Source organism: Orbicella franksi, chromosome 9 (assembly GCF_964199315.1).
Source record: "Orbicella franksi chromosome 9, jaOrbFran1.1, whole genome shotgun sequence".
NCBI lineage: Eukaryota > Metazoa > Cnidaria > Anthozoa > Scleractinia > Merulinidae > Orbicella > Orbicella franksi.
Window position 1 is genome coordinate 22820778 of NC_138153.1, and position 24787 is coordinate 22845564.

The 24787-nt window shown below is 39.2% G+C and overlaps 9 non-coding genes across 9 annotated transcripts; 5 read left to right on the forward strand and 4 right to left on the reverse strand.

Annotated features, from left to right (window-relative positions):
* Positions 1–2675: 2675 nt before the first annotated feature.
* On the reverse strand, positions 2676–2748 carry Trnav-cac (transfer RNA valine (anticodon CAC)). The gene has a single exon. It is a non-coding gene; the product is annotated as a tRNA-Val (tRNA).
* An 885-nt stretch (positions 2749–3633) lies between these two features.
* On the reverse strand, positions 3634–3707 carry Trnat-cgu (transfer RNA threonine (anticodon CGU)). The gene has a single exon. It is a non-coding gene; the product is annotated as a tRNA-Thr (tRNA).
* A 990-nt stretch (positions 3708–4697) lies between these two features.
* Trnap-agg (transfer RNA proline (anticodon AGG)) lies at positions 4698–4769 on the forward strand. Its single transcript has one exon. It is a non-coding gene; the product is annotated as a tRNA-Pro (tRNA).
* A 3636-nt stretch (positions 4770–8405) lies between these two features.
* Trnap-agg (transfer RNA proline (anticodon AGG)) lies at positions 8406–8477 on the reverse strand. The gene has a single exon. It is a non-coding gene; the product is annotated as a tRNA-Pro (tRNA).
* Positions 8478–9462: 985 nt separating this feature from the next.
* On the forward strand, positions 9463–9536 carry Trnat-cgu (transfer RNA threonine (anticodon CGU)). Its single transcript has one exon. It is a non-coding gene; the product is annotated as a tRNA-Thr (tRNA).
* An 884-nt stretch (positions 9537–10420) lies between these two features.
* Trnav-cac (transfer RNA valine (anticodon CAC)) lies at positions 10421–10493 on the forward strand. Its single transcript has one exon. It is a non-coding gene; the product is annotated as a tRNA-Val (tRNA).
* Positions 10494–13363: 2870 nt separating this feature from the next.
* Positions 13364–13437, forward strand: Trnat-ugu (transfer RNA threonine (anticodon UGU)). The gene has a single exon. It is a non-coding gene; the product is annotated as a tRNA-Thr (tRNA).
* Positions 13438–15072: 1635 nt separating this feature from the next.
* On the reverse strand, positions 15073–15146 carry Trnap-cgg (transfer RNA proline (anticodon CGG)). The gene has a single exon. It is a non-coding gene; the product is annotated as a tRNA-Pro (tRNA).
* A 5490-nt stretch (positions 15147–20636) lies between these two features.
* On the forward strand, positions 20637–20710 carry Trnan-guu (transfer RNA asparagine (anticodon GUU)). Its single transcript has one exon. It is a non-coding gene; the product is annotated as a tRNA-Asn (tRNA).
* Positions 20711–24787: the final 4077 nt, after the last annotated feature.

Genomic DNA, 24787 nt, shown 5'->3' on the forward strand with positions numbered 1-24787 from the left:
TTCTGAATAAGGCAGGAAAGAACAAGAAATGCCACCAAAAAGCACAGAAGACAGTTCTGTTATGTGATCAAGATTTTTGTTGGCTTCCAAGAAATCCTTGAAATCATGGCTCTATACTTCATAATCACACCATCTTACACCTCGATCTGCTGATGTAATACTAGTTCCGTCTGAAACTATTAAATCATTCGCAATTTACCTCATACAAGTTGGATTATTTTCATTAGTGTCATTCCGAAAAATAACTGAGGTGCTCCGCTTTTAGGCTGGCCTAAATCTATATATTAGTACTAATTGGATTATTCAAATATGGACAATTTTGTACCATTTTATGAAAAATTACAGCCAAATTCGCTACAACTGTCAAAAAACCAATGATGATAACGATCACGATAATAACGGTTTATTCACATCACATCACATCAAACGAGAACTGAGCGAACGAGCGAAAGAAGGAAAGCGAAGAAAGTAAGCCAAAAAGATACGTCATTCTTACGCAAAAGCTAGGGCTTGCGTTAAACTGTGAAACTCTCCCTTTGATTTGTTTACCATATACAAAGCCTTCTTTGAACGTTTTTTTTAATAAATATCTGCTGCCATGGAAATGTCTTTTTTTTTAAATCAGGAAGGAAACATTTCCCGCTCAAAGAAAGCAAAACGAGAAACACAAATTTGGCGTGCTTTGGTTTGCGTGCAGTCCTTATCAAAACAGAAAAGGGTGTTTTTAAACTGCTTTTAAAGAAAGCAGTATAAAAATGATAATAGAGATGTCGTTGGTTGTCCTATTATTGAAGCAAAAAGCTGCGCATGGTTAAGCCCGGTTTTCACCAGCAACACAAGCACAAGCACAAGTACGAACGCAAGCATCAGGGATGACCCAAGTAAACACGATATTCAATGCAAACACAAGCACAAGGAAAATCATTTGAACTTTTGAAAAACTGTTTAGGCGTGAGATGATCTGGATCCAGTGTTTTAATTGGGCAAACATAACCACGTGTAGATAATATCCTTGGCTTGTGCTTGCCCTTGTGCATATGCCTGCGTCAAGGCCGTTTTGACGGTGAAATAAGAATCACTGTGTTTCCACTTGTGCTTGCTCTTGTACTTGCGTCGCTAACGAAAACCAGGCTTTACTGCACGTGTGACTCTCTTGCCACACTGTTTCCATAGCAGGAATTAAAGGATTGAAAATTAACTGAAGGCAACGATAGATTTGCTAAAAATCTGGAATGACTGAATAAATAATCATTACTTATTAAACACGATGCAATTTAAGCTATAAGCTTGTGGGTTCATGTCCATGTCGCGATAAGAAAACCCATCTAAAAATTATCCAAAAAAAGTCCACTGTGGCGACGGGTACATTTACCAATAATTCTTAGCGTCAAAATCCCTAAGAAACGCTCATGAAAAACGCGCAGAAAACTTCCTAAAGCTTTAAACCTAGCGTACAGAATTAATGTAATACAGCGACAAATATTGCAAAGATATGATTTTATGCCTACTTTGATAATCCATGTACGCAATGCATTGTGGTAAAATGTACAGCCGCCACTTTTTCCCACTGTGGATTTTGGTCCGCTGTTACAGACGCCATGACAACTTATGTCGAAGAAGCCGTACTTAGGTCCCGCCACTAGTGAGCCAGCTCTTCTTAAAGATTTAAGAAAGTAATAATCGCATTCAATAAATTTATTTTTAATGAAAATCTGCTTAACATTGAGAATATGATGCATTCACGGTTTCCTACTGAAAATTTCAATGCACGTTTTAAGGTATAACAATGAAAAACAACTATCCAATGACAAAATTGAGAATCCGAATAACAGTCAATACTGATGATGAGTAATACAGTAATTTTGTACGGGAAGTTATGGCACACTACCTGCTTTTTATGAGCAGATAAATGAGGAAAAAAGAACTGCAAACAGAAAAGACAAAAAGACAAAAAAAAAAAATTTAACATGGGTAGCAAAAATCTTGAATTTGGAGAATCCGGGTATCGATCCCGGTACTTCCCGCATGCGAAGCGGGCGCTCTACCATTTGAGCTAATCCCCCATTGTATAGATGCCTTAGCTATAACGAGGCTATTTTGAAAAATAGGTCACCAGTTTTCGTCAGGTGTTACCGAAAATGAAAACGGAGATTTAAATACACCAGATTAACTAATTTAGAACAATAAAAAAGACTTACTGCTATTTGTAAAATTTTGAAGAAAATAACTTGCCATATAATATTAAAAAATCAGTGTTGATCTGAACTTTGTCTTTTGAAGTAAAATAATATTATGTGGAGAATCTGGGCATCGATCCCGGTACCTCCCGCATGCAAAGCGGGCGCTCTACCATTTGGGCTAATCCCCTGTTGTTACATGAAATCAGAGTCTTGGATAAAACAAATTACTAGTTTTGGAAGAATATTTGGACATTTTTGAGAATATTTGGTACAAGCTATTGTCATAACATTACGACAGAAAAATAACTGCTAAATAATTTAACTAATGCAGCGAAGTCCGCTATTATACTTTCACATCCCTTAATTATGATTAATTTACTTGTGAAGCTTACTATTACTTGAGTATCATTACTCCATAAAACAGTTCATAAAGAAATCGAGATATGCAATCATAAAAAAGCAACTGCAGAAGTCAAATAAAGAAACGAAAAAGAATGTTTCCGGCCGGGCTCGAACCGGCGACCTTCCGCGTGTGAGGCGGACGTGATAGCCACTACACTACGGAAACCTCGGTGAACCACGAGTGATCTTAAAACGAAGTGTTTCTAAACCACGTTAGCGTTGTACTATGATCAAATTTTACTCCTTGAATTTCTGGGTGAATCGCATGGAAATCCACGAAATATTAAAAACGCAGTTTGCCGCTTGCAAATATCTGCATTAGTTCCGGAGATATTTAAGTTTGAAAAATGTGTAAAATATACAAATGAAAGACAGCTAAATGTTATATCGAATATATAAATAGAGCTATCTTGGTCAATTTGCAGCGGAAACTATTGAACCATTGTTCCCAGGGCAACTAACTGTTTTCCATTCCCCTCCAATCTGATTCAAATATTTTAGTGATTTTAAGCTGGAAAAACATTAAACAAGGCCACAAACACCACCTAACATAATTATATGCTTGCAGGATCATGCAGATGAGGCACCACTGGCAAATATCAAAATGGAACGCCAAAGGTGGCCACCAAAGCTTTTAATATCGAGGAGGTCTGGACCCCAGCATGTTCCCACGGTAACAGAACTGTTTAGCTCATTTTGTGGAGCACATCTAATAGAATCTTACCGCATATATTTGCACATTTTAAAATCCTGAATATCTCTGGAACGAAAGGAGATCTTTAAAATAGTAAACAGCGTTTCTCTTCTCGTACAGTCTACTTTTTTGTGCTTTAAAATGGCTTAGATAGGAAAGATGCGAATTTCATGATATATAGTAGCACTTTAAATGTACCGTCATGTAATTTTTTCAGTCGACCCCTGCGTGGACCTTAAAAATAAAACTATTATTGGATACCACAACCTTACAAAAATTATCGGTTAAACAATATGTGAAGCTTCGATGAGCAAAAGTAATGAAAAAGTATTGAGAATTAAAAAGTTTGACCTTCTAAAGCACCGATGGGATTTGAACCCATGACCTCCTGTTTACGAGACAGGCGCTCTAACCAACTGAGCTACGGCGCCCTACATTAGAGGGAGAGAGACTTCATGGATTCGAGAAAGAAACATCTGGTAGCCAGGAAAGAGAATTGTGTTCCCTTCGTAATAAAATTATTGTTAAAATTAAGAAGTTTGTGTATTTTTTTTTTTTTTTCATTATGTGGGGGTAATGGTTGTGTTTCTACGTCTGTTTCACTGCTTGGCTTTTTTTTTTTTCATTCTGATCAGATAAGGGATAAAATTGGTTTCATTTTTTCAGACATTTGACCAACTGATCGCAATCGTTCGCTTGTTGATATTCATGGTTTTCTGACGTCTGTCAATCAAGACGGATATGTTCTTTTTTTTTTTCTTTTTTCATCTCGTAGCTTGTACTGAGAAAACAACAAATTTAATTGCGTTTTTGAAATTTGTAATTTCTGACGATCGAGGGACGAATTAGTCAGAGATTACTATTCTGAGAGCATGATGGAGAGGCTCGCGGGTTGTCCTGGGATGTTTAAGGACTTTCTTGCCTTTTGGCGGGAGACTTACGTCATTCTTGATCGGTCAGTCTTCGTGTTCGTCCAAAATGTTATTAAGCTTTGTTTTAACAGCGTCTTGTAAAATGTTCTAGCTTATCGATTTGTACCCTTTCCTCGGGGTTCTGAGGAATACGTTTCCACACATTTTTTGACCATATCTTAAGGGTACGCTTTTAGTGGTTTTTCGTATTTGGCGTAGCACAGGTTCTAATTGTTAGAACCAACAGTTTTAATTTGCAAGGAGATAGATTTTCTTATTAGACGGAATACATTTGCATCAGATAGCTGACTCAATAAACTATTCCCATTGAATGTTTCGTGTTAGTGCTGAGTCAGAATTGCTTCATTGACATGACGCGGAAGACTCCGTTAATCAGCGGAGTTGGACTGGTAACTACAACACAACACAGAACAGGTATATATTAAAACACCAGCTGAGTTAAGGGAGTAGCAGATTAAAGCATTTGTCTGAACAGTTTACTGTATGTCTGGCCTGTTGGTCTAGTGGCATGATTCTCGCTTAGGGTGCGAGAGGTCCCGGGTTCGACTCCCGGACAGGCCCAAATTGTTTTTCTAAAAATAAATAAATAATAATAATTAAAATAATCATAACAATAATTTTTTAGCAAACTAGTATTTTCCAAATTGTAGGTATGGTTGAGACATTCACTCGCTCTTTCCCTCTCTTCCTCGCTTCCTGTTAGACTTTTCGTGAATCCGCTGATCAATTTAAAGCGCATTTTAGTCACAGCCCAAGAGAATCCCAAGCGGCTTGCGGCTTTAATACGTGTATTTTGATCCTCCAAGAAAACATCAACGCAACGCGCGTGCTAACATTATCCGCGGGAGAATTGGCTACTATATCTAAAAAGAGTTTGAGAGGAATTACCTTGCTCTTCTGATACCGGCGAAATGTTTAAGCAACCTGCTAAAATACTCTACACCCTCAAAGATGTTCACATCAGGCTATACAAATAGGGGTTAAGGTTATGGATTGTTTGGACTGATGCGATCATGAAATGGGCGATGTCATCATCTTTATTTTTCGCCAAATCTTATCTTATACGGGCAAATTTGTACCCTTTTATGAAAAATTACAGCCAAATTTGCTTTAACCGTCAAAAAACCAATAATGATAACGATCACGATAATAACGGTTTATTCTCATCACATCCGCGCAGTGGCTGTTTGTTTGAATAGACCTACTTACATGCAATACAACTAAAAATTACGTTAACAGGAGGAATGGATGGAATCCTGACGCTAACTATATAGAAAATAATTATCAAAACAAAAAGAACCGTCGCCGATTGCGGCACGGAAAGTTCTATGAAAGCATTTTGTACAATTTTTGTCAAATTTTGTGGTAGAAATTTTAACTTGCGTAAGGTTTCTGTTACATTATTGTATCTTGCTCGAAAGACATGAAAAGCCGTGCGCGAAAAACCGGGGGAGTTGGGTAGTAACTGTCTTGGCCAATGAGACAACACAAAACAGGTGTTATAGAACCAGTTCGACAGAGAGAAGTAGATTAAGACCTTTGTTAGAAGACGTTCAACCATGTTTGGCCTGTTGGTCTAGTGGCATGATTCTCGCTTTGGGTGCGTTGCGAGAGTTGCCGTGGTTATCACGTCCGCTTTAACGCGGAAGGTCGCCGGCTCGAGCTTGGCCGGAAACACATGATTGTTACTAAATGTTTTTACTCAAATCTATCCAGCTCTTACAAAATTTGAGTCAGCGAAAACAAAACAAAAAGAAAAAAACGAAAGGTGTTGACGTAATCGAGCTTATTTAATTAAACTCGTGGATACGCGAAGCGTAGAAACGTGTTTGTTGTGGGGACTCCGATATGCAAATGTGTCACTCACTCACTCACTCAGGTGTAGACACTGCTCGTAATTAGTCGGCCCGAACGAGAGCGCCCGAGTCCGACGCCATGTTGCAGTCAGTGCGAGCTAACTACTCAACGCGTGCATCGTGCCAGCCCGATTATTGATGATTTTGTAGCTTTTACACGACCGTTAATATTAGGTGTTTCGCTAAATTGAAGTGGAGTTGACTTCGAATGTTCGAAATAGTACTATGGCCAACTTGAAGGCTAAATTTCAGGAGCATTTGAGTCGTCCAGGCGTTCGAAATGACCAGGAGATGTGGAAAGTGCTGGAAAGTGACCTGAAAAGCTAATGTGGTAAGCTTTGATGAGAATGTGTCTTATTCCTCGACCTTAGTGAGCTTATATGAGCGAAACGAACAACTTTTAATGAACGAAACAGCTATTGAATGCAGGGCAAACATCGGCACCATTGTATAAGATTGTAATTTCATTTTTATAATTTAGTAACATCTAAACGCGAGGCCAGCCGAATGATTGTTTTAATTCCACGACGTTGTGTCAGCCTTGGAGTAGTGACGCATAATCGTTTTACTTTTCAAGGTTGGCTGATTAGATCTGCTGTGAGATCCAACGTTCAATCAAGCAGGACCTTCGTTCACTACTTTGCAGTTTAAACACTTAATAAGTTTTTCAGGCTGAGTTGTCCATGTTCAACCGGCATCGATTTAAGTTTAGATTAAAGTTGTGTTCTCTATACTTGTCTTGTTTATTTTAGTACATTGATGTGAACTTTAAGTGGGATGTGAAATGCACATAAACTGGGAAAGAAACTCCCAAATGCTTGATTTTGATAAACTTAAATGATTTTTACCCTGTCTTTTGTTTACACTTTTACTTCCTGATTGAAAAGATAACAAAGGGAAAGAAACCCCCTGTGAGCTTGTCCCCAATTATTAGTTAATACTAAATACATTGACGCTTCAATAAAGCTGTTATTATTATTGTTGGAACACATTTATGGTCGACAGATTTGTCGGATCAACACTGAAAATGCTTGCAGATGCAGACTTATTTTGATGTATTTTACGTACAATATATATAGAGACAAGTGGTTCCACATTGGAAAAGAAGTGCTGTCTCATAAGAAACCTTACCTATAACCTTCAATGAAATTCAATGAAAGACGTTTGTGACCTCGTACGACTTGAATACATACAATTTTACCAGCTGTCAGATCAACATCAAGATCTGGGTGTGAGGGAAGGCGGGGGGGGGGGGGGGGGGAGAGTATCCTCTGTGACCGAAGAACCCTTAGCCTTTACCACTCCATGTTTTGGTGCAAATTTGCCACCCTAGCTATTCTGGACGTATGTCTTTGCAATATGTCTGCAAAAAGAAAGCCAACGAAAAAAGCCTACACTTTGTGAGTTAAGTGCGACCTTGCATAGTACAAACCCAGCTTGTTTTAACAGCATTTAATAACACACCAGTAATTGCAAGTTCACCAATATGTTTCATCTCTAGATTGCCTAATCCACGAGTTTGGCCATAGGTCTCCTTTGATTTTTTATCCTTCATATTAGGATCGATGCGTTAAATAACGCTATCGAGCTATGACCTTAACAATGAAAGCTTATGTTACTGATTGTTAGTGGATTGGTAGCCAGAAATGTATGAGTTTCAGCTGGAGAAACCAAAAGTCTCTCTGCTATAAGTTGACGGTTGAATGCAATTTCTGTGTTAAATAAAAGCTTTCAAATGACCCAGGGACAAAAGCCATCGCTTTAAACTTTTCCGTTCATTTTGTTTTGTTCCAGGGTAATTTAAATGGAATAACTAATCAATTTCTTTTTTACGTTTTGCTAATAAGATTTGGCGAAAAATAAAGATGATGACATCGCCCATTTCATGATCGCATCAGTCCAAACAATCCATAACCTTAACCCCTATTATTGTATAGCCTGATGTGAACATCTTTGAGGGTGTAGAGTATTTTGGCAGGTTGCTTAAACATTTCGCCGGTATCAGAAGAGCAAGGTAATTCCTATCAAACTCTTTTTAGATATAGTAGCCAATTCTCCCGCGGATAATGTTAGCACGCGCGTTGCGTTGATGTTTTCTTGGAGGATCAAAATGCACGTATTAAAGCCGCAAGCCGCTTGGGATTCTCTTGGGCTGTGACTAAAATGCGCTTTAAATTGATCAGCGGATTCACGAAAAGTCTAACAGGAAGCGAGGAAGAGAGGGAAAGAGCGAGTGAATGTCTCAACCATACCTACAATTTGGAAAATACTAGTTTGCTAAAAAATTATTGTTATGATTATTTTAATTATTATTATTTATTTATTTTTAGAAAAACAATTTGGGCCTGTCCGGGAGTCGAACCCGGGACCTCTCGCACCCTAAGCGAGAATCATGCCACTAGACCAACAGGCCAGACATACAGTAAACTGTTCAGACAAATGCTTTAATCTGCTACTCCCTTAACTCAGCTGGTGTTTTAATATATACCTGTTCTGTGTTGTGTTGTAGTTACCAGTCCAACTCCGCTGATTAACGGAGTCTTCCGCGTCATGTCAATGAAGCAATTCTGACTCAGCACTAACACGAAACATTCAATGGGAATAGTTTATTGAGTCAGCTATCTGATGCAAATGTATTCCGTCTAATAAGAAAATCTATCTCCTTGCAAATTAAAACTGTTGGTTCTAACAATTAGAACCTGTGCTACGCCAAATACGAAAAACCACTAAAAGCGTACCCTTAAGATATGGTCAAAAAATGTGTGGAAACGTATTCCTCAGAACCCCGAGGAAAGGGTACAAATCGATAAGCTAGAACATTTTACAAGACGCTGTTAAAACAAAGCTTAATAACATTTTGGACGAACACGAAGACTGACCGATCAAGAATGACGTAAGTCTCCCGCCAAAAGGCAAGAAAGTCCTTAAACATCCCAGGACAACCCGCGAGCCTCTCCATCATGCTCTCAGAATAGTAATCTCTGACTAATTCGTCCCTCGATCGTCAGAAATTACAAATTTCAAAAACGCAATTAAATTTGTTGTTTTCTCGGTACAAGCTACAAGATGAAAAAAGAAAAAAAAAAGAACATGCCCGTGTTGAATGACAGACGTCACAAAACTATGAATATCAACAAGCGAACGATTGCGATCAGTTGGTCAAATGTCTGAAAAAATGAAACCAATTTTATCCCTTATCTGATCAGAATGAAAAAAAAAAAGCCAAGCAGTGAAACAGACATAGAAACACAACCATTACCCCCACATAATGAAAAAAAAAAAATGCACAAACTTCTTAATTTTAACAATAATTCTATTATGAAGAGAACACAATTCTCTTTCCTGGCTACCAGATGTTTCTTTCTCGAATCCATGAAGTCTCTCTCCCTCTAATGTAGGGCGCCGTAGCTCAGTTGGTTAGAGCGCCTGTCTCGTAAACAGGAGGTCATGGGTTCAAATCCCATCGGTGCTTTAGAAGGTCAAACTTTTTAATTCTCAATACTTTTTCATTACTTTTGCTCATCGAAGCTTCACATATTGTTTAACCGATAATTTTTGTAAGGTTGTGGTATCCAATAATAGTTTTATTTTTAAGGTCCACGCAGGGGTCGACTGAAAAAATTACATGACGGTTCATTTAAAGTGCTACTATATATCATGAAATTCGCATCTTTCCTATCTAAGCCATTTTAAAGCACAAAAAGTAGACTGTAAGAGAAGAAAAACGCTGTTTACTATTTCAAAGATCTCCTTTCGTTCCTGAGATATTCAAGATTTTAAAATGTGCAAATATATGCGGTAAGATTCTATTAGATGTGCTCCACAATATGAACTAAACAGTTCTGTTACCATGGGAACATGCTGGGGTCCAGACCTCCTCGATATTAAAAGCTTTTGTGGCCACCTTTGGCGTTCCATTTTGATATTTGCCAGTGGTGCCTCATCTGCATGATCCTGCAAGCATATAAATATGTAAGGTGGTGTTTGTGGCCTTGTTTAATGTTTTTCCAGCTTAAAATCACTAAAATATTTGAGTTAGATTGGAGGGGAATGGAAAACAGTTAGTTGCCCTGGGAACAATGGTTCAATAGTTTCCGCTGCAAATTGACTAAGATAGCTCTATTTATATATTCGATATAATATTTAGCTGTCTTTCATTTGCATATTTTACACATTTTTCAAACTTAAATATCTCCGGAACTAATGCAGATATTTGCAAGCGGCAAACGGCGTTTTTAATATTTCGTGGATTTCCATGTGATTCACCCAGAAATTCAAGGAGTAAAATTTGATCATAGTACCACGTTAACGTGGTTTAGAAATGCTTCGTTTTAAGATTACTAGTGGTTCACCGAGGTTTCCGTAGTGTAGTGGGTATCACTTCCGCCTCACATGCGGAAGGTCGCCGGTTCGAGCCCGGCCGGAAACATTCTTTTTCGTTTCTTTATTTGATTTCTGCAGTTTTTTTTTTTATAATTCTACGTCTCGATTTCTTTATGGACTGTTTTATGGCAATGAAAATATACTCAAGTAATAGTAATTTTGTCAAGTAAATTAACCGCAATTGAGAGATGTCAAAATAAAATAGAAGATTTTTCTGCGCCATTTCAATTATTTAGTGGTTATTTTTCTACTGTAATCTCATGACAATAGTAATATAATGACAAACATTCTTCCAAAACTAGTAATTTGTTTTATCTAAGACTGTTTTCATGTAACAATCGGGAGATTAGCCCGAATGGTAGAGCGCGCGCTTTGCATGCGGGAGGTACCGGGATCGATAGCCGGATTCTCCAAATAATGTTATTTCACTCTAAAAGACAAAATTCAGATGAAGAGTGATTTTTTAATATTATTTGGCAAATTATTTTCTTCCAAATTTTGCAAATAGTAAGTCTTTTTAATTGTTGCGTTCGACGAAGTGGAATGCAAAGCTAATTTTGACCTTTGGCTTTTCAGAGTTGGTGTTCCTGTGCACGGTTATAGGCCGAAAAAAACACATTCCTGTAAGGACACCAAAATGGCCACCCCGCTTGATTTTTGCAGGGCCATGTCACGGCCAGTAGACGGGTACCGTTTGATGCTAAGACATGTGATAAGACATGTGGCGAACATGTGAGTATGTGAGCAGGCCATGTGAGCTCGTCTTTCCGATGGATCTTTCTTTGACTTCTTTCCATTCAGTCGCCGTGCGCTTCGCTATTATGTGCTCTCAGCGTTAGATTTTGGCGAATTTAAACGCTTCGACGGTTGCATTTATCGAAATCTGAGGGAATTGTCCTTGTTTATTAACACTGACCACTTGGCTATGGGATGATGACCGTTGGAACAGCTACATTTTGATTGCATTTGTTGATTAGTTCCAGTCGCGACAGATAGCTCAGTCTTTATCCGGTCGAAATTTTATTGTTTGGAATCGGTGGAAAAGTACTCTGAAGACAAGACCCATAAGACTACTTTATTCATCAGGGGAAATACTCGAATTAGTCGCACGGAGTTTGTTTACGATAAACGACCACGCGAAACGAGCACACGATTGCAAATGCTAGCTTAGAATAATGTATGTAATTTAAATATTCTATGTAACGTGATAGTCTACAGAAACTGGCAGCGTCACGCAACGTATCAACAAATCGTGACCTCTTCACTAGTATGGACTTTGACACTATGCATATCTGACTGTAAAACCTCGATTGCTGCTGAAAAAGTTGAAATTCAGCCAGTGAAATCATTTATTTACGGTATATATATCTAATCGAATTCGCAAAAACATGCCCGCTTTAACTCAAACACAGTCCCAGCCGTCAGATGTCCTCTGACCACCCCCCTGGCTGCGAGATTGGCCAATCACGCATGCACGTGGCATGGGCCACTCCAGCAGGGTGCCATGTCAACACTGAAGCCTCAAGCAAGGTCAAACAACTGAGTGAAATACCCAGAAACACAGTTAACATCAATCTTATTTAACACTGAAAACTCAAATTCTAGCTAGTTTGGAGTGGCAGTAAAAGACACCCTCCCCTGCCCCCTGCTTTTGACAGCTGGCCCCCAGCAAGCCACCAGCAGATAGGCCAGTCATTGGGCCATGTGACCAGCCTAGTCTTGACGGAGCACCCCCGCCCCCTGTGTTTAGGGTTGCTGGCTTAGCCTGGATTCGGGCTTCGCCCGAATTCAGGCGAAAACCTAGCGGGCTTAGATATATTAAAGTGAGAGCGGCGAACGCATTCTCATAATCTCTGATTACTACTAGTTTTAAATTAGTTAATGTGGTGTATTTCAATCTCTTTTTTCATTTTTGGTAAAACTTGACGAAAACTGGTAACCTGGTTTTCAAAATAGCCTTGTAATAGCTGAGACATCTGTACAATGGGGGATTAGCTCAAATGGTAGAGCGCCCGCTTAGCATGCGGGAAATACCGGGATCGATACCCGGATTCTCCAAAATCAAGATATTTGCTACCCATGTTAACATTTTTTTGGTCTTTTCTTTTCTGTTTGCAGTTCTTTTTTCCTCATTTATCTGCTCTTAAAACGCAGGTAGTGTGCCATGACTTCCTGCACAAAATCACTGTATTACTCATCATCAGTATTCACTGTTTTAGGATTCTCCACTGTCATTCGGATTCTCCAATTTTTTTATTATCGATTTGTCGTTGGATATTTGTTTATTATTGTTATATTTTAAAACGTACATTAAAATTTTCTGTAGGAAACCGTGAACCCACCATACTCTCAATGTTGAGCAGATTTTCATTGAAAATATATTTATTGAATGCGATCATTATTTTGTTAAATATTTAAGAAGAGCTGGCTCACTGGTGGCGGAACCCAAGTGAGGCTTCTTCGGCACAAAGTGTCATGGCGTCAGTAACAGCGCACCAAAATCCACAGTGGAAAAAAAAGTGGCTTTACATTTTACGACAATGGATGGCGTACCTGGATTATCAAAGTATTGCAACCTTTGTCGCTGAATTACATTAATTCTGTACGCTAGGTTTAAAGCTTTAGGAAGTTTTCTGCGCGTTTTTGATGAGCGTCTCTTAGGGATTTTGACGCTAAGAATTATTGGTAAATGCAGCAGTCGCCATCTTCTTTCCCACAGTGGATTTATTTGGATAATTTTTAGATGGGTTTTCTTATCGCGACATCAGCATGAACCCACAAGCTTATAGCTTAAATTTCATCGTGTTTAGTAAGTAATTATTATTATTATTATTATTATTATAATTATTATTGTTATTGTTATTGTTATTATTACTTTTAAAAGAAACATACTAAAACACATTATATCTAATGTAGGGCGTCGTAGCTCAGTTGGTTAGAACGGCTGTCTTGTAAACAGGAGGTCATGGGATCAAATCCCATCGGCGCCTTTGAGATGTCGCACTTTTTAATTCTCATTACGTTTGCTCATCGAAGCTTCACATTTTGTATTGCTGGTTTTCAGTGTCACGCAATTCAAAATAGATCAAAATAAAAAAAACAAAACCGGTCAATAGATAAAGTCCAGAATATGGGAAATAAAAGAAGGTAAATATGCAAAGACTCTCGCCAAAATTCTGGTCACAGCAATTTTTCTTATGCGAGATATGCGAAGAAATTTTTTACCCAAATTTACAGAGATTTGTATGGAGACGCCATGCTGGTGCCCATCCATATGGGCACCAACATGGCGGCCGGAAACCACCAGAAACATCTGTCACTGAGTTTTGATACAAAAGCGTGAGTTTGTCCCTCGAGAAACTCTAAAACATTAAAATAATACTTTTTCTCAGACATGAACTATTCAGATAGCCAAGTTCCCCGAAATAAGTCACTTTTTTAACCATTATGACAGCTCTCTAGGCCGTCACGTAAATGCCGCGTCACGCAAAAGCTTAGAAATTCAAGCGTAGTGTATCACAAAACCAAGAACCCATTCGGAGCGAAAATTTGTATGAATATTAGTTTTCAGCTGCTCTTATACATCATTAAAGTAAAATCTCAGGAAGATCAATAGTTTCGTTGTTTGAATTTTAGTGACGTCATGTGAAAACCAGCTATAGATGGGAATTTTTGTATGGTTGTGTTATCCATTGGATTTACTTTTAAGTTCCAGGCATGAGTCGACTGAAACATTATTTGACGGTACATTTAAAGCGGCGCGGTGGCTTCATGGTTAGTGCGCCCGTCTCCGGATCGAGCGCTCCGGGTTCGAGCCCTGGCCGGGGACATTGTGTTGTGTTCTTGGGCAAGACACTTTACTCTCATAGTGCCTCTCTCCACCCAGGTGTATAAATAGGTACTGGCAAACTTAATGCTGGGGGTAACCCTGCGATGGACTAGCATCCCATCCAGGGGGGAGTAGAAATACTCGTAGTCGCCTCATGCTACAGAAACCGCTACTTGGCTTGCATGCAGACTTTACCTTTTTACCTTAGTAAGTAATGACTATTCATTCATTCCTTCCAGATTCTTAGCAAAGCTGTCGTTGCCTTCAGTTAATTTTCAATCTTTTAATTTCTGCTCTGGAAACAGGGTGTGAGGAGAGTAACACGTGCTGTCATCATGCGCAGCTTTTTGCTTCACTAATAGGACAACCAAGAACAACTCTATCAGCATGTTTATGCTACTTTTTTTTAAAAGCAGTTTAAAAACTCCCTTTTCTGTTTTGATAAGGACTGCACGCAAACAATAGCAAGCCAAATTTGTGTTTCTCTTTTTGCTTTCTTTGCGCGGGAAATGTTTCTTTGCTCATTTAAAAAAGACATTTCCAGGGCAGCAGATATTTATTAAAACATGTTCAAAGAAGGCTCTGTATATGGTAAACAAATCAAAGGGAGAGTTTCACAGTTCAACGCAAGCCCTAGCTTTTGCGTAAGATTGAAGTATCTTTTTCGCTTACTTTCTTCGCTTTTCCTCTTTCGCTCGTTCGTTCAGTTCTTTACATGCAATAAGCCAGTGATAAAAAATGCCAAAGAAATCGATGCTGTTACGACTTGAAAAATATTTTGACAAAATAGTAAACATGGAGCCTATCCGGGAGTCGAACCCGGGACCTCTCGCACCCGAAGCGAGAATCATACCACTAGACCAACAGGCCAGACTACTACAAACTACGATAAATTTGGTTTCAAACACGTTAATTTACTAGTACGTTACTACCTTCAAGTAGGGTAACATCAAGAAAGTTAAAGTGTGAGAATTTCTGGATCAACTTATGAATTTTGTCCTTATATTTTGTTGCTTCTTCTTTCTTTCTTTTTTAATCAAAGCAACGTGCAAATAAAAAAAAAAAACAAAAAAAAAAACAAGGGAGGCACTGCATAGGCCGGAATTATTGGGATTTTTACGCTACCGTACGAAACATGTTTCATGTATTATATAGCATATAAGTTTCTGAATTTGTAATTTCTAACCGATCAAATTCAACAGTACCACTATTTAACCGTAGAATCTTCTGTTCTAAGCGCAAAATAGGTCGGTGAGTTTACTTCTGTTCAAAAACAGAAATCAGAAACAAATCAGTAGATAGTGTTATCTCAGCTGGCTTACTTAAGCAAGAAGATGGTCCGTGTGAGGGTCGAACTCACGACCTTGGCGTCATCAGCACCAAGCTCTTTATTCTCGTTGCTGTCTTAATTAGTATAAGCTGTAATACGAAAGCTTGGGTACAGTGAGATTGAGAAACCGCTTAAGAATTTGGCATCATGAGCTTCTGGGAAATTAGCTCAAACGGTAGAGCGTCCGCTTAGCATGCGGGAGGTACCGGGATTGATACCCGGATTCTGCAGGTTGTTTTGTCCTTCAAAATCATTATTTTCCCAGATTGAACAACTCTTCCTTATGTAACAAGAAGATCTGTTAGATCTTATAACCGCGCTTTTAAAATTTAACTGTTTGCTTAGCACTACCGTCGGAACGCATTGCACATTCCAAAGCAGTCATTGATGATTCTTTTCTTACTGTAGACGTCACATCACTTGATCAACACAAACTGTATTATTGCACCATCAGTGGTAGCCATTGAGAAATCTCCGATGACCTAATGGTCTTAATCTTTGTAGAACTTTCTTCGGGATATGTATGGGCATGAGCGATATGAATGACACGATAATAACACTATTAACAACAGCTTTCTTTCTTAAAAGTCGTGATCAAATTTAATTGGTGTTTTCCACGAGTAAAGGGCTAGCAAAGTAGTCACACAAGTCATATAATTTAATAATAAAACTCTATCCCGACCGATGTATCGATTTTGGTCACTCCAGTGACCACAGATTGAAAACGTGACAGAAAATTGGCGTTACTTTCGATTCTCCCAAATTTGGACAGTGGGATGATCTCATCATTAGCCAATTATAGGCCATCTTTCAGCTCTTTTCCTCATATGCCCCCCCCTCGGGAGAATTTTGTCAAGTTAGCTAATTTAGTATGCAAGCCACCGTAATGGCGGTCACTGTCGACGAAATGTTTATTTGCTCAAAATTGGGGCAAAATCTTTCGGAGATGGAAATCAGGACATTTGTAAGGATACAGAAAGTAATTTGGGGCCGGTTGCTGGCTTCTAAGGCTGAATTTATCCAGAAGTAAGCTGTATTTTCGTTTTCGTGCCGAAAGCCATGCGATGAAATGCTATCGGCTTGTTCTGCCGTCTTGTTCTGTTTTTCTCTTGGTCTTTCTTGTAGCCCGCCGAGGCCAGTCTTTCGTCTAAATCAGTTGAAAAAAGTTCGAAAAAGATGTTCCCATTCAAGTTTAAGCTCTCAGGCGATAATTCTGGAGATTTTTGGCCGAAACGTTCGGCTTTGTTATGTTCGTGTTTTTCGGTTGCTATGGGCGACCGTTGCTTCCTTTGTTAGGTCAAGTCTGGGGAGTGAGGTCACAAAAAAGTCTAATTAATTCTGGTTTTGTTCGATTTCACTGGAATTTTAACACGATAAAGCTGGATTGTTAACGAATAGATTTACCGCCTGCCGATGTGTGGTAGCTATTAACGCTGAAGTGTTATATCGCTTCGAAGTCAGGGTTTTGAAGAGATTTTTCTGTAACGTGTGGGTTCGGCGTGATTTTGTAATCGGAGGTTTTTGTTGACCCCGAAGGAAAAAATATCCGGAAAAGGTCATTTCATCGACGATTCAAAGGAATATAAATATGTGTATGTTCCGAGCTAAATTTCTGCTGAAAAAAAAAAAAAATTTTGACGAACGCTGGGTTTTTAATCTTTTCCCGCGAAAGTCAGTATCGGAGATGAGATTTATTAATGATTCAACAGCTTTTGGCGAGTAAACATCACAGGTTGCGTGACTCAAAATTTGGCCGAGTGGAAGCTTGGGTCTGGTCGCAGACAAATCTGCGAAAAAAAAAAAAAACCACGGGTAAACCATGAACCGCGCTCGGCCCATGGCCGCGCGGTTAAATACGGGTGTATGTTTGCAATTAAAAAGTATCACCTTTGGCAGAACCTCAGTCGGACCTGTGTGGTGTTTGGCTTTTGCTTACATAGCAAAAAATTAAAATCGTGATTCTAGCGGAACACAACATCAGTGAATTAAAGCATCTGCATGAATTAAATAATAAAATAGCTTTACTTTCTGTCCATCATCATTAAATAGGAACTGAACCTAAAAGACCTAAAACTCGGTATAAATTTGTTAAGAACAGCATATAATAGTAGGCTGAACCTTAGGCTATTTTAGAATCAATGGCAATCTATAACATCAGTCAGTAATTACATTTACCTTTCATGTATGAAGCAGCAGATGGCAGTCTGAACACAACACTGATTCTCGCACGTGGATTAAATGCTCTGTTTGTTTTAATCTTTCGTGCTATGAAATAAATACTAAGTGATTACGATCGGCGCATTTTCAATTAATTTCCTCTCCCACGAGAAAGGAAAATTAATATAAAAACTGCCATCGCTGTACCAACTACCGAGCTGGATTAAAAAGTTTCACAAGATTTCATTGTTAATCAATTTCATTCTCCGAAGAACGATTCAATTTTTTAAAATTGCGTTTGCTGTCATTTTTAGACAAAAAAATTGATTACTCCTTTGCATTAAAGGTTGATTGCTTTTATGATACCTTTCAGGAAGGCTTACTTTAATTTATTACAAGCCATTTGCTTTGGCACAAACTTCAACGTTCAACAGATCTTCAATCGCTACCAAGTAACGAATCTGAGAAAGAGAATGTCTTTAAACATTTCAGGGAATTCTACAACGAACGGGACAATAGTGGAGTTGGTAAAGAAAGCCTCAAATGGAAAACTTTATCTTACGATCGACAAGTTATTGATTTGTTTGTCAGCGTCAGTAATTATCGGAGTTGGAATCGCTGAAAATATTTCAGTCCTGTTAACAATCAAGAGAACCCAGTCGCTTCAAACCGCTCAGAATTATTTGTTGGCAAATCTAGCGGCTGCCGATGTTACAAGTCTCCTGTTTTGTGGTTTTCGCCTCATCCCAATGATTAGGGTCCTTCCAGATGGAGCTGTTGGAACTGTTATCTGTATGTTCTTTGTCGGCTTCAACGTTCCTCTGACTGCTACGGTTGTCTCGGTATTCACGCTTACAATCCTAGCAATAGAACGTTATAACGCAGTAGTAAGACCATTACGGATGTTGCAGCTTACGAGAGAAACGGTTCGATACGCGATTATTGGCACATGGATGGCGTCCGTTGCCTTAAACACTTCATTGTTTGTGTACAAAGAATACGGTCAGAACGCAGAGTTAACTCACATTATCTTCTACATAATTTTTGTTTTCGTTCTTCCTTTTCTCATTATCAGCTTTTGCTACAGTAAACTTGTGAAATCGCTCAATCACAGAAGTGCGGTTACACCTGACAGTAATATCCCAGAAAAAGAACTCATGCGACAACGAAAACAACTCTTGAAGATGTCGCTGACAGTTACTTTTGTTTTCGGGGCGTGTGTTTTACCTACCAGTGTTGTTACTGCCCTTCGCTATTTTCGGCTGGTAAGCCAAACCGTGCGGGCTTTTGGGCTATTGCTGCTTTCTATAAGTTCTGTGGTAAATCCATTCATTTATGCATTTCACAGCTCAAATTATCGACGGGCTTTTTAAAACATTACTCAAATGTAAATAGACGACCTGGATTACATTGGTCCCGTTAGTTCAGCGACATTTCTTTGGTCGACTTGTCTCGGTTGATGAGTTTACATTTCTTTCCTCTTTCGTTGCTGTATGAGTAGTTCGCTCGACGTTGGGGGGCTGGGGGTGGGGGCGGATAACTACGATGGACTAGCATCCCATCCATGGGACAGAAAAATACTGTCAGTTGTTTAATACAACGGAGACTGGGATAAGCTCTGCCGCAGGCGCTCTACCATTTGAGCTAATTCCCCAAAGCGTAAGCATATACAAGTTGCTATAACTATTGCAAAACCAATGTTTGAGGCATGACCTGGTAATTAGTTTTAAGCTTTTTTCTAAACAATTTAGTTAGGATTTCATTTTAGAAAAACATAATTTAATAAAATATGTTGCTTTTCAATCTAGTTCCTTGTTATTTAGAACATGAGCTACTGATATTGACGAGACATTATTGGAAAGCATATGAGAAACAACTGCCAATAAATAATTTCGGCATAACTATATTTCAACAGAAATGTCCTCATCATTTGAGAAAGCACGTTAACAATATATACATACATCTTAAAGAATAAAACCAAATCAGTTTGAACAAAGCCAATGAGCGGGTGCTGTTCCTCATTAGGCCAAACTTTTGATAACGTTCTTGTACAAAGGCGGTAATACTTTAAAAAAACGGCACCGAGGTTAATTTGTCTGGTCCATTAGCTCAGTCGGTAGAGCTTGGTGCTGATAACGCCAAGGTCGTGAGTTCGACGTTCACACGGACAAACTTGTCCTTTTAAGTAAACCAGCTGGAAAATACCATTTTAAGATTTCTAGCTGACTGTACTCTGATTTCTCTTTTCCTTTATTTTTTTTCATTAGTTAATTCCCCCTGATCAGTTCAAAACAAGACGACTAGATCAAAATTACTTTAGTTTAATATTTTCCTAGAGGTCGTTGGAAATGTTTCCCGGCCTACAGAAGGACTTGGTTAAGTCATATTTTAATCTAGAAGGGCTTCGTAGTAGTCACTTAGAATTGTCTGCGCAAAAATAAAAGTGATTCTTTAAAGAAGAAAGGTATTCCGTTGCTTCATATGGCCGTTGTGGCGTCACAAAAACCATCGTAAAATTGTGTGTTTGTTTATGATGTTGTTTTCATTGACAAAAGAGTATTAAAAAAGGCCTGTCCGGGAACGGAACCCGGGACCTCTAGCACTAAAGCGAGAATCATACCACTAGACCAACAGGCCACACGTGGTTGGACATCATTTGACAAAGGTCTTAATCTACCTTTTTCTGTTGAACTGGTACTGTAACACCTGTTATGTGTTGTCTCATTGGCCAAGATATTTACTATCCAAATCTTCCGGGTTTTCACTGTTCGTGTCTTTCTAGCATGATACAATGTAGCAGAAATCTTACACAAGTTAAAATTTCATCCACAAAAGTTAATTTGATGAAAATTGTACAAAATCCTTCGAAGGAAGTCTCCGTGGCGCAATCGGTTAGCGCGTTCGGCTGTTAACCGAAAGATTGGTGGTTCAAGCCCACCCAGGGACGGCTCTTTTTGTTTTGGTAAGTATTTTCTATATAGTTTATTCCATTCATCCATCCTGTTTGCATAATTTGTAATTGTAGTACTCGTAAGTAGATCTTCTCAAGTAAATAGGCACTGTGCGGATGTGATGCGAATAAACCGTTATTATCGTGATTTCTGATCTCATCAGATAGGAGGCCGACAGTGGAAATGCGACAGGAGCAGTTTTTATTGACTTATCAAAGGCATTCGATACCATCAGTCATTCCGTTTTATTGAGTAAACTGTCCCGTTATGGAGTATATAATATGGAACTGTCATGGTCTACTGATTATTTATTCCATCGCAAGCAGATCGTTCAATTTCATGGTGTGCTTTCTGAACCAAATCCAATTAACACTGGAGTTCCTCAAGGAAGTATTCTTCGGCCCCTCCTTTTTCTCATCCTCTTTAATGATGTGCACAGTCCCCTTAGTGTAGCGGCTAACAGCTTCAATTGTTCACTTGGTGATACAAGCATGAAATTTGGCAGGAACATTCTAAATTGTCTATTCTTTCATTCTAGTCGATTAGCCACTTGAAATTCGCATTAACAAGAGTTTTTTTCAAAATGGCTAAAAATGGGTGTGATGTGATAAAATGGCGGCCATTTTAAGTAATATCCTTACTTCCAACTCATCTTGAAGCAACATTTGACCAGTTTATTACTCCCTGATTACAACGTTTTACTGCTAGCATCCTTTAGATACAATTGACTATTCCATACATCTTTCAGTTTCTGAAAATGGCCAAACAATTCTAAAGAATTCTTTCTTTAACAGGCGCTCATGATCTCAAGTACTGTTATATACAGGTTACATTATGTGCCTATCCGTTATCCAGTACGGTAATTCAATACGCCCAAACAATTCTTTTTTAAACAACCTCTGATCACGTATAAGCTTTCAAATACACAAGTCACATTACATGCCTACTTCAACCGAATTCTGATATTCAGGACAGCAATTCATTACGCCCAGCGGTTTCTAGCTGGCTAATTCAAAAACAGCTTTTCAAACAAGCTTTTGATTTCGTAACAGTGCCAAGTAGTGCTGCTATACAATTCACATTGTATGCTCACTATAGTCGATGACCAGGTGGAGCTACTTTTCACACGAACAGCTACACAAAGCTGTACAGTTCAGCCCAAAACAAAGACATTTGCACCTCCCACAATAGTCCTTCCTGCGGCCACATCTGATCAGTTCTCGACAACTTGCAGCAACTGATGGAATGTCAGTCCAAAGTATCTGCCACGTGTCACCTCGCCTACTCCATCCCCAATCAGCTGGACTTTTTGTGACAGGTCGAGGGAGAGTGGCTTAACCCTAGATAATTGTTCCCTGGTAGGCAGCATGCTTTGAATGTAGCTTGAGGGCAAACTGAGGTGGTATTGCATCATACGGCCTCTGTTTGTGAGCGAAGAAATTCAGTCTTGCATCGTTCACACTTATATCTGCACTGGACCTCTCATACATGACCACAACAAACTGCTCTAGACTCTGCAGATCAGCGTCGTCAAGAGCTGTCACACACTGACTGAGTTTGGTAATGGTGGTCGAGACCCCTTTACACTCATTCCATGTTTGCCATGCAGACTTCTCTCCTTTGCCATGGAAAGCAGACACACCGTCACATCACGTAAATGCGTAAAAGAATGGGAGTTCACTGGCTTTCTCTGGACCGATTGTGGTTACCAGTTCGTGCACTGGAATCAATCAAAAATTTCCTCCTTGACCAAATGCAATCCACCTTTTTTCCAGGTTCGTTTAAGGATTTCATGACAGATATGGCAATAACTATCACATCCGTGTCGTTGGCCTTAATCATTAAAGTCTTACTTCCGTCCATTGCCGCATGTCATGCGTGCACAAAAATACGTGGGTCTGACTCTTTGTGCATACATGGTGCTAAATCTTCTAACGCAATTACGCGATTGCAACAGACGTATTCCAAGCATGAAAATGGAAAAGTTCAGTCTTGTTGTTGTTATCTCTCAGAAAGCTTTTCCAATTTCGGGGAGTCTTGTTGGTCGCTGTAACCCTTCTTCGTATCCCTTTGCCCCTTTTGGATTGTGCCTCTACTTTCAGGCTGGACTCCTTATACACATCAAACACATTGTCAACTCTTTGGTACTTGGTAGAATATGATCTACCTCTTGGAAGGATGTCCTCATTGGCGTAGTCATCAAATGTCTTTGACGTACGTGGGGGTTGGGAGTTGACAAGAGCTCAGTGATCCATCTATGATGATTTGCATCTGCCTCTGGTTCTGTGTTTGGCATCAAAGCCTTAGACTCAAGTATCTCAACCAGTTGGGATTTCTGGCATGTGTGAAATTTCCCACCGTCACTGGGGGAAGCTGGAGCTGACTGGTGTTCGTGCTGGAAGAAATCATGCTAATCATACTGTCTGCTTTGACATGAAATGGAGAGTTGGGAAAATAGGCGACAGTCCTCTTTCAGTGTCCTCTCCTTGGAACTGACGGCACTAGAAATTTCCTCTTGCCTGAAGAAGGTGATCTTGTTCTTTCTATTTGATAGAACAAGGTGTACTCTTCTTTATTCAGTCCTTCATTGAAGGATTGGAACTGATCTTTGCCCCTGCTATGGTGCGTAGCAACAAGTCTTAAATTAGCTGGATCGGCAATGTCCTTAGCTTTTTGTCTTATACGAGAAGGTCTGCAGACTCTTCTTGAAAAGGATTGCCCATTTCCACTTTCTCAAAGACTGCTATTTGAGCACTTCCGCCTCGTTCGTGATGCTTGCTACTGATTGTTGCATCTTAAGTTCCCGCAACCTCTTCATATCGAGTGACTAGGCGGCTGACCTCTGGTCCAGCTATCATCCACCTCCAGAGTGCTGTAGGGTCCTCTGTCAAGCCTATCGCTCCTCCATCATCCTTGATGACTGCATTGTTTTGTTCGTGGGCTTGGTCGATTGCAATTGACGAGAATTCTTTGCGAGATTTGTGCTACGTCTGGATGTTGTTGATCGATGGTCATCATATATCTCTGCGGTGAATTTAAAGCCACCACGCATAATTCACACTGTTGTTTTCAAAGAAATAGGGCAAAAGTTCTGCCAGCGCCTCACGATATAGGCAAAAGTTGGCTTCTCTTAATGAACGAACCAGTGTTGGAATGGTTAGCTCTAGAGCTAAAACAAAATGCGAACTGTGGACTTTCGAGTCTTCGTTTCTTACACCACTCTTCGAAATCAAGAACCCCTTGTGAACTTTAAGATGTATCTCTGCTATAGCTATTATATGCAGCTTTCCTCTGCTTGTATAGACAACATGCTGTGATATGATATGCTTGACGAGATCTGGTAACACCTGAAGCTGACAGATAAGATTCTGCAGTACCAGATGAGGCAACTCCTGCCTCAACAAAAGCACTTGTCCAACCACTGTCCTGAAGTAAAGACCCTATCAATTTCAGAGCAGCCATTTCTATGCGAAGACCTATCCTTGAGATGAATCGTCTGAGAGGTTTAAAGTGCAAAATTTGTTAAAAGATATGTCAACATTTCCACCCAAACACAAGTAATATGTGAGGGTTAAAACTAAAATCTATTATCGTAAAAACCTAGGTACAAAATTCTAAAATACTTACAGACATGCTCCACTTGCCATGATGATGTCTGCCTCTTCTGCGACTCTTGATAGCCTGCGGACATTTTTGCTAGCAGCCAACGTTTACTACTCAGCTATAGTATTTTTTTAGTTTCTTTGCTCGGCAATGGACTTTTGTACTGCAACATCATCAACTTCTCCTGCATAAGGTTGCGAATTAAGTCTATACCTAAAGTTAATGACGTCCATGTTGAGATAAAGACCACCTATTTAGTAAATTGTTAAAAAAAAAAGTGTTATACCGCCAAATTTGAAGTGGCTAATCGATCAGAATGAAAGAATACTTAATTTAGAACATTTCTGTGAAATTCCATGCTTGTATCACTAAGTGAACAATTTTGCCAAAAAAATGATGTTAGCCGCTACACTACCTGCGTCATTGTAAGATTATCACTTACGCTGACGATACGGTGATTTTTACATCCT